Raw genomic sequence first — 14504 nt, 5'->3', positions numbered from 1 at the left:
ACAATCTTACTACCAGCAACAATACCTTGTGTTAATCTTTGTCCAGACTCATAACTGAGCCCCCTGCCCCCCAGATATTGTTCCAGTCCTTTCTTTCCAAAGAAAAGTATCATCATATGTCATCGCTAAAATTAAAGAAGTATAAATTAAGTAATATTTCAAGGCCTCATCAACTGGCTGGTCCAATGACCTGGTATTATTCTTCCACATATTGTTCTTCCACCTTATTCTGTCTCCAGTCTCCTGCAGCTCTTAGGTGTCTTGTTTCTACTTAATGCTTTGCTCCCCAAACCCAGTCAGTAATATTAGTTTTCCAGTGCATGTCATTTTTTCTTATAACACACAAAAAAAATAGGTCTTCCAAACTGGATTTCTTTCTTTTTCCATACTTTTTAAAAAATGAATATTTAAAACCCATAGGTCTTTTAGTTTAGCTTACCCTAGGCCTTTCCAAGAAACTTATAGCAATGGCCATAACAATTTCTTCTGTGTTATAACTTATGGTACACAGATGTTTTATTTCTGTTTTCCAGTGACAAATGCTGGGTCAGCCACTCTCTAAGGTATACAGCTAACCCTCATATTCAGAAGTATAAATATTGGTGCACATCAGGCCTTGTCCTGCTGTTTTCACAGATCAAAAATTTCCATGCATATTAATGCACAACTGGGATGTGTGAGAAGTGAAGGATTCAGTTTCTCAGGTAAAGGAATAAGCACCACTTTTACTGCTGTTTCATGAGGCTTTCAAGGTTATGGGAACACTCCCATTTTAGGTTTTCATTGAGGCAAAACAGATGATTGGTAATCTGCAGTTTCCAAAATTGAAAGTAAGGGGGTTTTTTTAAGTACCTTGTATTTAAAGCACTGATTGGACTGCATGCTACCCTTAAGCTGGCTCTTAATTTAACAGAGTTCCTAAGGGAGGGCTTGAAAGAAGAAGTAGATCAGTTATTAGCTGAAGAACAGAATATAGAAAAAGAAATAGGAGCTGAATAAGCACCTAAGGACATGGACTTTTGATTGCTCTATGTGGGCTGTCTGATTTCTAGTTTTGATTTAAAGCTGTGAAGATAACTTCTTTTTTAGGTACAACTGAAGAAAGGGAATAGAATTGGGATAGGTGATAACAGACACAGAAGTGTTTTAATAAACAAAGCTACAACTGCAAAAACAATCTAGTCCTGGATACACAGCAGTCCAGGGATTAATATGTATAAGAAACTCTAAGAAACTATTAGTTTAGCATAGTACAAATCTAGGGTGTAAAACAAATTTTATAAGCCCTACAACAAATGTTTGGAAAAACTAAAAGAATGGATAAAACAAATTATAAGATAAGGAAGGATTCAGTTAAGCAGATTAGCATTATAAGGCATTATAAAGGAAACTGTTAGTATTAAAACCTCCTTTTTTTCCTAAGCATAACCTATTACAAACATCTGCAATTTGAGTCTAAAAGTCCAAAATATGATGTGTAGCCAAATATAATAAAGTTAGTAAAATAAATTCTTAATAATTAAGCTGGTAGCAGAAATAAAATCTCTCTCAGTAAAGTACCAATGTAAAATAACAGAAGCTCAGAAAATTTTCTCTTTTTGTGGAGAAAAGTAGTATTATAGCACACATTTACAACAGCAAAAATAAGTCTGTGTGCAATGGATTTCAAGCTAGCTCAAACTTTATTTAGTCCCATACCTCATCCCTGCTCCAGTGGAGTCAATTTGAGCTTTGCCCTTGAGTTTGACAGCAGCAAACTATGACTTTAAGTTTATAACTGTATATTGTAGGTGGCATTATAGCTTGTTGACTAGCTGTCTACTGGAAAAATCTGATGCCAGTAAGCATTCTTGAATTAAATAATTGCTTTCCTTTGGGGAAAATATTTTTTTTTCCTTAAATCTGACAAGCACTTGGATATTTTACCTCTTTGTCATATTTATTTGTTCCTAAGATGCTCTGAATAACATTGAGCAGCTTGGCAAACTGGAGTAGCTCAAGATATCTCTCATACTTTGTTTTCCTCTCAAAAATAGCTACCTACAGACTTTTCAGTGAATTAAGTATAAAAACCTTAATGAAATTTAACCTAACATTCTAGACATAAAAAATGCAAAATTAATTATATACAGTAACATATTTATTTTGTATGAGTGTGTATCAGTAAATATATAAATCCCTACAAAATGTGTATTTTCTTGCTGTATGAAATTTAGAATCTTAAAACACTTGTAAAATGTGTAACAGCAGTGTTTCTCCACATATTCCAATACACTTTGCTGTCACTAGCTTCTGCTCCAGCCCCAGGGTTCATTACTGCTTCCTTAATTCCTCCCTTTATTTCTTTGCCTCGCACTGTTGCCAGCAGCTCCAGCAATGTTGGCCAAGTACCCAAACCAATCTAAGTTGAACTCTGCCATCTTATAGAATCATAGCCTTACACTACAGCTATAGGGAAGTCTCAGCACCACGGTCCGTAGGGCTCCCAGTTCCCTATAAGCTTAGTCCAGAGTGAGGCAGGATGGGTTTTCACAGGGTCAGGAACAATTGTGTTAATTGATAATTGGGATAATTGTGATAACTGATAATTAACTGGGTTCCAGATCATGCTGTGTCTTGTCTGGAACATAATTATACTTCAGTCCTGACATGCATCGCACTAGATGAGGACTACGTAAAAAGGTGCAGTAAAAATCCTAAAGTTTTCTTGTGTTCTTGAATAACTCAGCCACAGTGATGTTATCATAAATTTAAACTGTATACCAAGATGTTGCAAGCGTTTTACTTTTATATAAAACATGTAAATAAATAAACTGCACATGCATTTTTGCGTCAGGCTTTTTCATAATTTCTTTAGTATTCTTGGGTAGTGGAAAACTTGAAGAACAGAGCACATCTAAAGAATGTAAATATAATGTTTAGCTAAGTGTCTTTTTTATTATTTAACAGATCCAGATGGACTGCTGTTGAAGTAAAAGTATCTGACCTCTTAACTCTGAATTTGCCTCTGTCTCAGTAAGCAAGCATTATTTTTTATTAGTTTTTGTTATATTCCTCAAAAAAACCCTTACCATAACTATACTGTATGTACTGCTTTTCTTCACTTCCAAGAACTTCTATAAATCTTCCAAGCACTGTCTCAGTGCTCCATGGGAGAAGAGTCTAAAAGCTATAGAATATAAAACATGAGCAGCATCTCCAACTATGTGTGCAGTGTCAAAGTTTTACTCTCTGAAATTTTGTACTGTAAGACTGGCTACTCTATAAGTCATCCTATTTGCTCATTCAAAGAAGGTTCTACAGAACTATGCAGTAAGATGGAGCCGCTGAAATGCAGGGGTTTGTCTTTTTTTTTTTTTAAACAAGTAAAATCTAATATAAAAGCTAACAAAATTATTAAAACTGTATTCTAAATTTCAAAAAACAAAAAATCCAAATAAACGATGAAGATTCTTACACTGGCTCTTCATTTCTAGGTACACTAAAGGGAGGAACATACAGTGGAACTGAAGAGTTGGAGCAGAGAAGTCCTTGATACAAATGCAAAAAAATCTTTAACTAGAGAGGAAGAGATTTGAACTCCCTTGGTAGAAGTAAGTTAGCCTATTAAAGCTGTGCACACTGAAAGACAAGAAGCAATGGGTGTTGGCACTTTCAAAATTCCTTCTGAAGAATGATTGCCACAGTGTTTTGGATCTCATGGTGATTGTAAGTAGATGCTGAGGAAATGCCTGGTAGATGAAGAGAGCCTCACCTTGTTCACTTCCTGAAATCCACTGGTGTTAGCTTGGCCTCCAGAGTTATCATTAAGAATAACTTTCCCCTTCTTAAAGGCAAATATAATAACCACAAGCTTCAGTGTATCTACATGTAATCCAAAAGAGTTCATTGCCTAGGAATCACCTTCCAGTAACACAGATGGGCAACAATTACACATCTCAACAGTAAGTTGTAATCAAAGGTGATTGTTCTTATCAGTCCATGAAATAGACTGACATTCCTGGGTCATTATTCTCTCCCTATATCCCTGTCCTCAACCATTTCAGTGCACACCCCTGCTGCTCTAAAATAATCAACTACTTAAGAAATCTGAGTGCTATATTAATGATGCAGGGGTTTTAGTGACCTTGCTTGCTTATTCTGAACACTGTCAAGCACAAAAAGACAGGTGTCTTTCATTGCTGGGTCTCAAATGAGGAAAAGTTAGCAAAAAGTAATCTGTCATGCTTGTCTTATGTGCAACACTGTAGAAGAAATCTAGGCTCAGCCACAGACTGCTGTTTCTGCAGGCTTCTCCTCAATGACCGTATTTCTTTCTGTGTCTCCAGGTGAATGGGATGGAGCAGTTGCAGAACAGCAGCACCAAGGATGTTCTACAGCAGAGAATTGTGGCAAGGACAATGAAGGAGTGAACCATTGTGGAAGAAACGAGGAAAAGCAGAGTAAGAGCTGTGGGCTTAAAAGGGGACCAGCTTAAAAGAAAGCTGCACCGACAAACAGCCTCATCTGGCTTCTGAGTATACGGGTGCTAACTGTGTAGCATAACTAAAATACAGGGAGGGCATATGGACTTGGGAGGACCAGAATACATGTAATACATTTTTCCTCAGAATATTAGAGGAGAATAAATTATTATATTACCCACGTGGGTAACAGTAAATTGCTTGAGTAGTAAATTAATTATTTTCCATAATTGCTTCAGGGTAAAGTAGTCATAATTAGGGGACTGAAGGATTCATATTATCCAGTAAATATTCAGAACATAAAATATGCATTTGATGATGTCACCATTATGACATTCCTGCTCCATTTTTAGTTGCTGTGTACCATTTTAGGTCCATTAACATTTAAGGAGGTACACAGAGGTAAAGATTTCCCTGTAGTTTGTAACACTAAATAGAGATTAAATCTGCCATATATAATTATATGGATGCCAGGAAGAAACATAGGTCAAATAATGAGCAAATAGGATGACTTATAGAGTAGCCAGTCTTACAGTACAAAATTTCAGAGAGTAAAACTTTGACACTGCACACATAGTTGGAGATGCTGCTCATGTTTTGTATTCTAGAGCTTTTAGACTCTTATAATATAAATTATCATATAAATCTTATTATATCTTCCCTATAAGGTATTTTTAGGGATAGTTTAAACTAATAATGGGTCTTGAATCATTCAGCTCACTTTGACTTCAATGGATGCAGAAATGACCACCAAAAGAGCTCATCTGATGTGCCTGAGAGGGAAGGTATTTTCAGATGAGAGATGCTGACTCTTGCATGTGAGAGAGAAAATGCTGAAGCAGATATAGGTGAAAAAGACATAGATGTGTATCCTCACACTTGTACACAGTCTGAGTAAAGGCTAACTGAAACCCCACTAAGATGATTTATAGTTACCTGTCTGGCTTCATCCTAAAATGGATTAGGAGTGTTCACACAATCTGCTGCTGATGGCCAGCTATTAATCCATTTGAGCTGACAGGTTAGTATCAAACAATTTTGAACTACACTGTGTAACTGGGGAAGTCCAAACCCTTGTCATTATTGACTTAATTGGATAAAAACAATATATCAGATATTTCAGAGCAGTTTCTTAGACCTCAATGTCTTAGGAAATCATGGCCAAAAGGAGCTATCAAATTGAAGAGCTGTATGTACCTATTAAAAATAATTTGTGTACTCTGCCCAGACAAATCCTTTTGCCCAAAGATTTCCGTGTCTAGTACTTGCAATACAGCTTACATTTTGATTTTTCAGTGATCAGGGCTAAATATTATTTATTACAAAGGGTTCATTTAGTAAATAATAAGGATATTTAAGGATAAAACATCTATACAACATGTTAATTCTTGTCTAATAAATCATATGAAGGGAGCAAAACCATGTGAAGAAATCTATCTGCATAAGGACTAGGAAAGATTCACAGTGCACTTATAGATCAAAAAAGGGACATGTAACATGCCAGTTGTAAACTCATTAATTCAAAATGAATCGTGAGCACACACACTCATAATCAAAAAATATGTAGCAGTTATTTTAAATTGTCCTAAAAAATTGTGGATGTAATGTTTTATTTTGAAATGTCAGTCCACAGCAGCAGCAATGGATATTGTGTACTAATTCATATGCTCTATAGAAATTCACTTACTCATCTGAATTATCACGGACAGGCTTAGATAAGGTTTTCAATTGATAGCATTTATGCAATTGCTGTAGATACTATTTTCCTTGGAGGAAAAAAAGCAGAAGAAAGAGCACAGCACTTCTAGTGTCATGGCCCCAAGGGCACTCACAGCCCTGCCTGTCCCTGACCACTCCCCAAGACTCATGGAGCCCCAATGTGCCCACAACTCAGGACCCCAGGTCAGACCCCTGTCCACAGCCAGGCCCCCATAGCAGCCCCCAGAGCTCTCAGCACTGCTGCAGCAGGACCAGTCTCCAGCTCCCACAGCCTTACCCTGCCACAGGGTCCCTGCAGGTCCCACATCCCAGCCTCAGCCCATGCTTATCTCCAAGGATGTCCCTGATTCCTGGGGCTGCCCACTGACCCTTGTTCACCCCAACAGCCCCCCATGGGGAGCCATGACACTACTGGCATCCAGGGAGCAGCCAGCTTGCTCAGCACTCTTCACACCTACAAAAAAATCTTGTTATTTATTGCTACCATTTAAAATATGTCATTAAGGGGAAAAAAGAAAGAGGGGTGGGGAATTTTTTTTTAAATAGGAAAAAAATATACATTAATTGGTGATACAAGTAGTTTGCTATTATTGGCATCTAGAAATGTTCACAGAAGATAACTGCACAATGTTATCCACAAGGGTAAAAAGTTGAGATAATAAGGCACTGCAAGACTTTAAAGCATACTGTGGGAAAGTTTTAGGCTTTTTTTGTGGACACACTGGACAATTTGTGGGTACTGCTGAACAGAAATGCACTAAAAAAAAAAGCAGGTGCTTCATCTAGCATTTCCCAGTAGCAGTGTGGATTTTATGAACATATGCAGTATGCTTAAAGTTACAAACCTATCGTAGAGTTAATTTTATCAAAAGTAGTTGACTTAATTGACAAAACTGACCTTCAAATAGTTTTACAAAACTAGCACTATATCCTATTGATGGGCAAAGTCTTTAAGAAGCCAGATATCTTTAATAGCTTAGTTGGCAAAGAAAAATCTTGGGACGCAAAAAGATACTCATTGGTATGAAGTGTGTGAAAGAACCAAAACCTTCAGCTTGGGCAAGTAGTATTTCTGTTATGTGGGGTTTTTTCTGGTTTTATGCTATGATATTGCACACTTTGCTGGAATGGTAGAACACTGGCAGGGTTCTACCTTCCATGAGGAATAAGAGAGGAAAAAACAGTAAGAAAGACTGAGTAGGAAAATGAAATAAATGTTTATTAGTTGAAATCCCTCATGCAGGTAAGCTATGTTATCTAAAATAGCTACAATCAAAAATTATGTTCTTTGCTTGTACAGCTGCTTTGTCTGCAACTCTCCACATTTTGTCATTTGCAAATAATGGTGCAGACTGAGAAAAAAAAGTTTAAGTACTGCAGTGCTACACTGGCACGGATTAAGTCTTAAATGCAAGTAGTGATTTTATTAGTGAGACTTATACTTGATTTAGTTCCTTAAACTAACTGAAAAGGAATCAGGTTTTCCATAGTTTGGAAAGCTGTCGTAAAAAAGAAAGATGAAAATTATTTGTTAAAAAATATAACAGCTTTGTTGTTCAACTTTATTATTATTAAGGAGAACTGGTAAATGCAATCTTACTATGCTTACAGTACTTTAAAAAAAAATTCCCATAGTTTTCCAACTCTGCACATCCAATGAACTTGTGTGATTCATGTGCCTCTGATACTTTTTGTTCAGCTTATAACCATATAGCTCTAAGAGCCTTGGCACCCCCTCCTTTTTAAAGCTTTTAAAGCTTAAATATGATAGAAAAACAATATTCTGAGAGGAGATTATTTAAAAGTTCCTCTATGATACAGAAACTTTAAGCTCTAATGCTAGACATCAATTATGTAGAAAAGGATACAACAATTTCTTCCTCCAGCTTTTAGAGAGATTGGTCCATGACTCTTGGCTCAGCCGAAAGTTTTGCAAAATATTGTAAAACCTTATCTGACTATTTCACAGGGAGGCAAATATTTTATAACTGAGTCTCATCAAGATGCTCACATCTGCATTTTTCAGGTAGAGGAAAACTCTACTTCCCAGACTAAACCTGTCTTTACAGTACCTGAGTTCTCTCTTTGAGTTTTGATCACTCTCTAGTAGGGATTGCAAAGGTTATCAACACTGGCATGGCTGTAAACAACTTGTGCTTCAGTTTTTTGCTGATCTGTTCATCTCCTACAGTTTTAGTTATACCCCAGAGGGAGAGTTTTATTGTTTTGATTGGCTACTGGAGAGTATCAGCTTCTAGAAAGGTTTTGAAGAAGGCAAACACAACTCATCTAAAAGTACTAGGGCTTCTTGAGAAAAAGTAAATTTCCATTAAAAGTTATCAAACTAAATGTGTGAAAGCATACAATGCTGTAGAGAAAAACCAAAATGAAAAGTTGCCTAAAGGAAGATTTAAAAATAGAAATGAATATTACTGTGTCATCAAAAACATAATGAAGTTTCAAAGAAATTATAAAAAAGTAATTTTGTAGAATGCAGTGAAACTCAAGCTGGTAAAATTAAAGAAAGCTTTTAAATAGGAACAGTTACTTATTAGATTTTATTAAAAGCAAAGTTAACATTTCAGTTTTATGGTCTGAAAAATAAAAACAAACCACCCCCGACATCTCTTAGCATTGCCTGATTTTTATCAGCAGCAAGGATCTGACAGTATAGCAATACTAGGTGTTATTTTTCAGTCAGCAATCCAGAAGCAGTACAGTAGTGAATCATTCCTGGATATACATATAAAAGGAATTTATGCCATAGATTTATTTTTTATGCATCTGGGTGTTAACAGGCTTGTAAATAACAACCCTGGTATCCTGGAACCCATGTAACATGATTTGAACTTGACACTTGAGAAGGCCAGCACTAACTCCTGCAGTTCCTCACCTACTGGTTCAAGAAATATCCATTCAGTAATTCCCAGTTTAAGGTATTGAATCCACAAACTCTTGTTCACCTTAGTAACTTCCTTAATGTTAGTGAAGGTTTTTGTCTGATTAAACAATGGGAATGGAAGACTTCCTTGGCCTCTTTCAGCAATTATTAAATGTCTAGAAGAACAGGATGGAAAGCCATAACAGATGCCTTCCTGTTATTTTTCCATGACTCACAATTTCTCACTTAGTTGCTAACAATATTTTTACCATACAAATTCCAAGTAACAGCATTTAAAAAACTAGAGTATATATTAATCAATTTACTTGCTGTTATCAAGTGCTATCACTGTTCTCAATACTATATCCATATTGTCTTTACCCCAGGGAGTTTGCACTCCTCAGGGAATAGGACAGATAATAGGAAAGAGTTTTGAAGTCATTCTGATGAACCCACTGATATTAATGGGGAAAATGCCATCTGAAACCTGAGATAAGTTTTCCAGCTTATATTTCTTTCTTCTCTCTCTCTCTTTTTTTTTTTTTTTTTTTTTTTTTTTTTAATTATTTAAAGGCTTTTCAGGAAAAATCTGTATTGTGGGCAGGATGTGTCTTAAAAGTGATATGTTTTTTGCCTAATTTTCCTTCTCTGGTAGATTGTCAAGGTAGGGCTCACTCACTCACACAACTGAGACACATTCAAAGAATGTAAATAACATATGATGTACAATGGAAGAAATAGTTAGAAAAAACCAGATCATTAATTAAAGGAACTCCAATTTAGAAAGCCACATCAGCACAAATATCCAGTGAAAAATTAAGAATGGGGAAAGATATTAAAAAAATAAGGTAGACAGCAAAATTTGGGGTCTTATAGGGAACATCCTCATTTGTTATACCTCATTGAAAATATGGCCTTCAGCACTGGTGAGTAGCAGGAGAACAACTATTAAGCCTATAAAAATGCCAAAAAATCCTTCCTAAAAGAAGAACAAACAACTGCCATAAGGAATTTTATTGTCAATTTGAAACAGCTGACTGCCGGAAAATGTAGCCATAAAAAAAATATATCGATTCAATCCCTCATTTGCTTAAGTCTGCAGGAAATTAGAAACTTTCACAAGTGAAATGTCAAGCAATGATGACATTTCTATAGTCTGTTTATGACTAAGTGCAAAAAGAGGTTCTCCATGTTTTTTCCTTATTTCAGTTTACTAATCTCTGCTGATAACAATACTGCAGCTCACAATGAAAAGGCAATTTATTTGCAGACATTTTTTCTGTTTGAATGATCCATTGAAATTCTGAGATATAACCACAGCAAAATAGAATGTTATTCCTATTTTTCTCCATAACCTTGCAAAATATACTTCGGGGTGATATCGCCCATTCCTAGTTCCCCTTATGAAATAATATTTAAGACATGCTTTAAACATACTACATGAACTCTGCCTGACTTTCATGGCAGTTTATGTGTCAAAGCTTTTTGTTTGATGTAAGCTAAAACTGTTCTTGTCTTCTTAATGCCAGATCTGTCACATGTCTGAGGTGCATGCTGTAATGTGAGAGAGCTTGTGGCTCCTGCCCGTGCATGATGAAAGCTGGACAGTCATGTAATGATGCTTTGGGAATTCCATGCAGCAGAGTGAAATCATGCACAATGGAGGTGAAAGGATGTGGTTCATACAAAGGGCATCTGTGAGGTTGATCTCAGAGCCTGGCACTCTTGCAGAATCCTCTTGTGAGCTCAGAGGGGGTGTTTTCAGGACACCCAGAAGGGACCACTGAGCTCTGTATGGCACTCGGTGGTCAGAGATGATGTCCAAAGGGAACTTCTGTGAATGCTGTAATTGGGCAGAGGTAGACTCAGTCATTAGAACTCTGTATAATAACCAGCAGCATTACATCATGCTGACTTGCTATTCACAGCCTTATTAAAAGGCCTAGTTACAGATGAGGAGATAAGCCAGTGATCACCTCCTTTCCTCTGATTTTATATACCAGCTGCTGTTGTGACCAGAGAGCACTCATCAGTTCATTCTTTTACATGCTCTCTGACCATGAAATAAAAAACATGATGTACATAGATGCACCTAGAAAGGAAAAAAAAACCAAAAACAAAAAAACAGATTGTATTCTTAAAGATTACATACTGGCTCACTAAAATACTTTTCAAGGGAAAGGTGGCTTCCACTGCAATTTTCAATTATTTCATCTTCTTTGTCAGCTGTTTCTTAGTTTAACAATCTCAGCCACTTCTTGTTGAGGAATTGTATGCAGAACTGTCTATAACACTTGTTTTTATGTCCATGTGTAGACTGGTGAAGAAAACACTGCCGTTAATAATTTCTAGTTGCCTAGAAAAGCTAATCTTTAAATCCCTGTTTGAGGGCTGGTCTATAAGCTACTGCAAGGAAACCTTTAGTGCTTCCACTTTATTCTGGCTATTTCTTTGGTGCTATTCAAAGTCTCAATGAAAAGCCCCTCTTGCAGTTCTGCAGTTAAAACAACAAAGCACTGCCTGTGTTTCTTCTTTTACACAGCTCTAAGGATTTATTCTTTGCTCCTTTATTCTTCCTTTTTTCTGAAGTTTGCTTGTCCTTTTCCCCCTTAAAATCTCTTTATCTAAAGCTGAATTAGTTTTCGCAGCTGGCTGGCAAACTGCCATCGTTTTCTTCTCTGACACTTATTTGTCAATTTCCAGTTGCCTTCAAATTTTCTATTTTTCTTTGCTTCTATTTCTTTTTCCTCTCTCACAGTTTCACTGATTCAAGTTTTAGTTGTTTTAATAGAAAAGGAGAGAAAAATCCTTCCTGGGAGGGAGGAAAGAATCCATTCTCTACAGTGACAAAGAGAAAGCAAAACTACTGTGAGATTTACCCTTTGAAGGCTTTGAAATAACAAACTTTGTGCTCTCCACAGACACTTACAATCTGATCCTACTTTCAGGAAGGTTGCAGGTAAATATGCTTCAGTATTTATGTTCTGGCCTGAGAGAAAAGAGAATTATTGATCCATTTCAATATAATTTTTCGACTTTTACAAGGTACTATTTACTATCTGAGAGATTTTACTGTAGTTTTAAAATGATAGGGATTAAAGATTTAATTATTTTTAACACTTCTGCAGCTTAATTTCTGAACTCAGAGTATATATAAAAATCAAAAAACTAATCTCCATCTTAATTTTCTGTTCATAAAATTACTAAAATAATTTGTCATTTATTTAACATATACTATAGGTTAATAAAAATGTTAATGAGAACTAAAAAACAAGACAATTTTGATTTGCCTTATTCTTTGAAACATAACAGAACTTCTTCTCTTATGTATAGTTTGCTATAAATGCTGCATTTCGATCATCTCCTAGACTGTGGTACCAGCAGAGATACAGAGATAAAAAGTGATCCTAGTGGTTTATGTAGCACTGTGCAGCTATTATTCTGCCCACGTAAATAAGAAAAGAATATTTAGCAAAACTGTCAAGAAGTGCGTGCCTAAATGCCATGTCTATTCTTTACTGTTCAGTTTTTAATCTCTTGAGCAGAAGGCAGCATAAAGCTTCCCCGTCAGACCGAGCCCTTTCGTTTTACTGTGACTACTACAGAATTATTATTAGTTACTAATAATTGCTATAATAATTACAAGTATCTATTATATGGGCACTGCACCTTCCTTTTCTTTCGAAGCAGAATACAGTGTTTCTCATGCTGCTGGAGTGCAGAATAGGTATTTTACCATCCCCATAGTCACAGTTTAATAGAGTGGGTTAGAGTGCTGCATACATTGTCACATCTTGGCAGTCTGAATGGAGTTAAAGCAGATGAAAAGAAAGGCCATATCTAAAGGAGAGGAAACAGGGTTATAGCTTGCAGTAGCTTTTCTTAGATGTGAGGTCCTAGAAATTAGCTGCAGTAACTGCTGGAGAGGAGAATACTGGCAGTGAAGGTCCAGTAAGTGGGAAGTTAGTAAGTAATGATTGTCCTTGTGGCTGAAGTTACTGCAGGACAGTTCCCAGGTGATTTAAATTGTTACAAACTACAGACTAACTAAAGCTTACTTCTTCCATCCAGTATTGCCTTCTATGTGTCTTAGATAAAGTCTCATGGTTCTGTCCTGATTCACTGCTGTTCCACTTCTACTCTTTTTGCTTTTAACTCCTCCTAGTGCCCTGCACAGACAAATCTTCCCCAAAACACAGAAAGTATTTTATAGACGAACTAATCATAATTAAAAGTAGACCACTAAAGCTTCATTAGGTGAAGAACCTATAGTTTACCTACAAAAGTCTAACATTGTTTTTAAATTAGACAAACTTAACAGTGATCTTTTTGGAAAAGAACTGAGTCAGAAGTAAGAATATTAAGATGACAGATCATCTTTGTCTAGTATATTATTAAACATTCAAAATGCTAACTTCAGACCAATTAAGAATTTTTGTTTGTATAAGCGTACTGTAGCAATAGTTTCAGCTAGTTTAATTTAAAAAAAAAAATTATATTGAGCTGTTTTGAGCAAGTTTCTAGTGGCATCAAATTTTAAAAAGTTTTATCATAATAAGATTTATTAAATGTATTTGATGAATTGGCAACAATTACAATAAATCAGTATGAAATTACTATGAAAACTTTTAAATACTCACTTTAAAATAATTTTTAAATTTCTTACATGAAATAAGTGTATTAGAAAGTATTATTCTTAAATAAGAAGTATAGTAGAAATTGTTTCTACTGAAACTAGAAAATATCATATTGCTTCATTATGAGTTGTCAGGAATCTAAGTAGAATTTACAGTTCTCCAATGCAATCATTTTACTTTTTTTTTTTTTTAACTTAATCTTTTAATTTAGGTGTAAATAATTGGAAAAACAAATTCATATTTGATAATATACAAGCACTAAGTATATTAGTTCATATTTCATGTTTTCTTTTGCAGGTTTGAATAAACTATATTTTAAAGATGTAAGTAGTTTTATATATTTGAAAGTTTAATTTAATCCATACATACAATACCCTAAACGGATGGCTGGGTTTTTTTCTGTGGACAAAGCAGAACAGCACCATCTAGTCAAAGACAGTATCACAATAATTTGGTTTGGGGGGTGGGGAGTGGAAACTCAAGATAATTTTGATAGCTATAATATTTGCTAGAGCTGATGCTTGAAATTGCAGACCTAATATCCTTTAATGTAATTATTTTTAAAGCTAATGTATACATATTTTCCTTAGCATGAAACTGGAAAGAATGAAGATTCAAAGAGAATCACATTTTGTGATTTTTAAACAACAATGTAAGAATCATTGGGTTGGCAGTATCTATGTTGACCTAACTACTCCATCCTGACTCTATTTCTTTTTTCCTTGCTCTGGTCATCGTACTTCCCTAATTGCTTCTCTATCGAGCCTCCCAAACTTCCCTCATCCCAGTTTGTCATACATTGCC

This window comes from Calypte anna, chromosome 5A, assembly GCF_003957555.1.
Source record: "Calypte anna isolate BGI_N300 chromosome 5A, bCalAnn1_v1.p, whole genome shotgun sequence".
NCBI classification, from domain to species: Eukaryota; Metazoa; Chordata; class Aves; order Apodiformes; family Trochilidae; genus Calypte; species Calypte anna.
This window is presented reverse-complemented; position numbering follows the sequence as displayed.